The sequence below is a fragment of the Dipodomys ordii genome, unplaced genomic scaffold (genome assembly GCF_000151885.1).
Source record: "Dipodomys ordii isolate 6190 unplaced genomic scaffold, Dord_2.0 Scaffold68, whole genome shotgun sequence".
Classification (NCBI taxonomy): domain Eukaryota; kingdom Metazoa; phylum Chordata; class Mammalia; order Rodentia; family Heteromyidae; genus Dipodomys; species Dipodomys ordii.
The window spans coordinates 681,666-685,984 of NW_012267284.1; the positions used below are offsets into that span (position 1 = coordinate 681,666).

Here is a 4,319-nt window from a genome sequence, read left to right on the forward strand (position 1 = left end):
GGCCCTGGGTTCGATTCCTCAGCACCACATAAGCAAAAAGAAAAAAGCCGGAAGTGGCGCTGTGGCTCAAGTGGTAGAGCACTAGCCTTGAGCTGAAGGGCTGAGGGACAGTGCCCAGGCCCAGAGTTCAGGCCCCACGACCGGACCCCCCCCAAAAAAAAGATATATATATATATATATATATATATATATATATAGAGAGAGAGAGAGAGAGAGAGAGAGAGAGATGAGAAACAGAAAAGCTCAAGAATGGGACAATGCGACAGCTATGACATAATGTAAGAAAAATTAGAGAAGGTATAAAGAATCCAGTAATTTGGAAAAAGTGCTTGAGACATGAAGACTAAACTAGAAGATGTACATGGAAATTAAACCATAGGAGTTCACAAGGGAAACAGACAGACAGTTGAAAGAAGAGAAACAGGGCAAAATGATTATGGTGACAGAAACATCTATAAAACATCCATAGATGTGCTGTAACCTAAACTAATGATCTAGAAGCATACTAAAAATGTACTTCTAGAGAACTTTCCTAAAATCAAACACTAGAACAAATACACCCTTCTGGGAAATCACACAAAATGGCTGATACTAAGAGATCTCCTAATTGATGGATTTTTAATGAAAACAGTAATTTTGGGCATCCAGGCAAAAGGACTAAATCATGTGTAAGGCAAGAACTCTGGGTTTTGACAGCAGCACACAATGCTAGTACACAATGGGCTTTAAGAACTGTGTGCTGCCCTTCAAAGACAGAGCAGTTATAAACATGAAAACATAAAGAATCCTCCTCTCATAAACATTGCCTGATGAAGCTGTACCTCTGTGGGCTTCAGGAGGAATGGATGTACTTAATTACAGAATAAATGGTGGGGACAAGACAGAAAAAAAGGAACACAGCTGGCTCTTGAACAAGGCAGAGACAGTTAAGAGCACTAACCCTATGTTCAGTCAAAAATCCCCACTTAGCATAACATGGTGGTTCACTCCCGTAAACCCAGGATTTAGGAAGAGGAAGAAGGACTGCAAGTATCAGGCCAGCCTGGGCTACAGCAAAGGCAGTCTCAAAAGAACAACAAAAAAGCAACAAATCCTCTACTTTTTTTTTTTTTTTGCCAGTCCTGGGGCTTGAACTCTGGGAGTGGACACTGTCCCTCTACCACTTGAACCACAGCACCACTTCTGACTTTTTCTGAGTAGTTTATTGGAGGTAAGAAAGAGTCTTGCGGTCTTTCCTGCCTGGGCTGTCTTCAAACCGTGAGCCACTGGCACCTGGAAATTTTTAGACATTTAACTACACTAGTAGCCTACTGTTGACCAGGAAAAGAATCTTACCAATAATAATAATACAGACAATTAACAAATACTTTCTACATGTATCACATGTGGTAAAGAAAATAAGGCAAGAGCCAGCAGAGCCCACTTGCTAACATGCGGCTTCATTTCTTAGAGGAATTGCCCACAGAATATATGCAGTTTTCCATGGAGACCCAGACACAGCAACAGGAGGAGACTATGAAACTATTACAGTGGCACATACAGCCTTTCATGCCATTATAACTTATGTGTGTATAGATCTCTGAGAATGGCACCATGTACAGGTTTGAACAGGGCCTGTGTACCTAGATTTTGGTACACTTTACCTTTTTATACAGGCATTTGTGCATACGGTGGTAAAACGGTATCACAGACATATGGACAAATTTTGCTTTCATGACCTACCTTTTTTCTCAGCAAGGTTCATCTGCAATTTTTTTCAAACTGCTGCTCATTTCCTCACAAAATTCCAGAGTAGATAAGTAGGTCAGATCTACTTATCTGAGCAAACCCTCTCAATCATAGTGAGCAACTGTCATCTGTTCTGACTATAAATTTTCATTTTTCTCTCAAAATACAAGAAAAAAGTAAAATACAATAAGCAGTCTGACTCCCTTACAAAGCTTGAAACCAAAGTGCCTAAGTTCACATTAGAGAGAAAGAAGAGCAAATTCAATACTGTTCCCAGTACAAAAGCTACATACAACAATCTGAAACACATGAACAAGGCTCTGCATTCAATCACCAGAAAATGCAAAGATTGCAATCTGAAATTTAAACATTATCAAGTCTGTGCCTAATAACCAGTGACACTCAGGTCTTAAAGAAAGTGAATTTCTAGACATTTTCAGAATTGCTAGGAAACATGCAATGAGATCCAATTGGCCTTTCTGGAACATGGGAACTCGTCTGAGAAATACTTTGCTCCCTCCCAAGAGTCAATCAATTCCACATCTTCTGATTGTGAGGCTTCAGTCCAAGTGACTCCCTTAGAGGATGAGGCACTCTTCACACTAAGAGCAAGGGCCAAGGTAGGTTCCTAGCATACAGAGGAAAGGATTCCATCAACTGTACCATCCATCACATGTATTGTCTCATCAATGTGGTTAATTTATGTGCCAACATGGCTATGTCACAGTACCCAAGTATATGGTCATATACCAGTATAGATATGACTGTGAAGTTTTTCTTTTTTCTTTGATTGGTCATGGGGTGTGAACGCTAGGCCTGGGTGCCATCCCTGAGCTCTTCAGCTCAAGGTGAGCGCTCTACCACTAGAGTCACAGTGCCACTTCCAGTTTTTGAGTGGTTAACTGGAGATAGAGTCTCACGGACTTTCCTGCCCGGGCTGTCTTTGAAACATGATCCTCAGCCTCCTGCATAGCTAGGATTATAGGCATGAGCCACCAGTGCGTAGCTTGTGAAGGTTTTTTTAAAGCTATATTATTTAAACTTGCACACTACCAGTGTTGCAGTCTTAGGGACAAAGAATGCTGCCATATCAGTTCTTTCTGCTGGCCTGCCCTCTAGATTCTAGATTTGCTAACAACTACATATGTGAGCCAGTTCCTTTCTATGAGTCCTCCCTTCTTCCTTCTACTTCTCCTATCCCTCTCTCTCCTATTTTGTTCATTGGAGAAATGAAATAGATCTAGATCCATGAAATTTTGATCGCTTTGAAATTCAACATAACCACTATAAAGTTAGCAGAATTTCTAGTTCAATTTCACATCCCTTCTACCACATGGGCAATATTCTTCTGTAAATAGGAATCAGCCGGGCGCTGGTGGCTCACGCCTGTAATCCTAGCTACTCAGGAGGCTGAGATCTGAGGATCGCGGTTCAAAGCCAGCCCGGGCAGGAGACTATCTCCAATAAACCACCAAACCGGAAGTGGCGCTGTAGCTCAAGTGGTAGAGCGCTCGCCTTGAGCTGAAGAGCTGAGGGACAGCGCCCAGGCCCAGAGTTCAAGCCCCACGACCGACAAAAAAAAAAAAAAAGGAATCACCTACAGTTCTTCTTGATGTTTGGTAGATGCCTCTAATCACATTCTCCTACATTACTTTGTGCCCTGGCTGGCCTCAACCCATGATTCTGGAATTATAGGCATGAACCATCATGCTTGTCCCAATTCCTATATGCCTCTTTTTTTTTTCTTTCTCTCTCTCTCTCTCTCTCTTTTTTTTTTGGTCGGCCGTGGGGCTTGAACTCTGGGCCTGGGCGCTGTCCCTCAGCTCTTCAGCTCAAGGCGAGCGCTCTACCACTTGAGCTACAGCGCCACTTCCCTGCCCGGGCTGGCTTTGAACCGCGATCCTCAGATCTCAGCCTCCTGAGTAGCTAGGATTACAGGCGTGAGCCACCAGCACCTGGCTCTCTCTCTCTTTTTAATTGCTTTTAGATTACTTTTAGAATGCCATCTCCTTATTCCCAAAAGAACTCACATATTTAAGAGAGATATTATTTCTGTCCAATTCACTTAATGAACAACTTACAGGTTTTCTACCAACAAATGCTGGTGGTAAAAATAAATATTAATTAAATCAGGCATTGGTGGCTCATACCTGTAATCTTAGCTACTCAGGAGTCGAGATCTAAGGACTGTGGTTCAAAGCCAGCATATAGGCAGAAAAGTCTTATCTTCAATTAACTATCAAAAGGCTGGAAGTGGGAGTTTAGGCTCAAGCACTAGCACTAGTCCTAAGCATAAAGCTCAGGACAGCACTCAGGCCCTGAGTTCAAGCCCCAGAACCAGCACTAAAATAAATAGTTTAAAATTGTGTATTTATTGTAATCAGGAATCAAGCTTTCTGATTATTGAACTTGAATGAACAAGAGGCCAACATTACAAGCAAGAGTGTTTAAAGAAGAAACACAAAAAAAGATCAGACCATCTTCAATATTAATAACATAGAGGGCTGGGAATATGACTTAGTGATAGAATGCTTGCCTAGCATGCATGAAGCCCTGGGTTCCATTCCTCAGTAACACATAAACAGAAAAGC

The 4,319-nt window shown here is 41.9% G+C and overlaps 1 protein-coding gene across 1 annotated transcript in view; it reads right to left on the reverse strand.

The window, feature by feature from the left end:
* The window catches only part of Spin1 (spindlin 1), a 61,873-nt gene that overhangs the window by 14,577 nt on the left and 42,977 nt on the right, over positions 1–4,319 (reverse strand). The window lies entirely within an intron of this gene.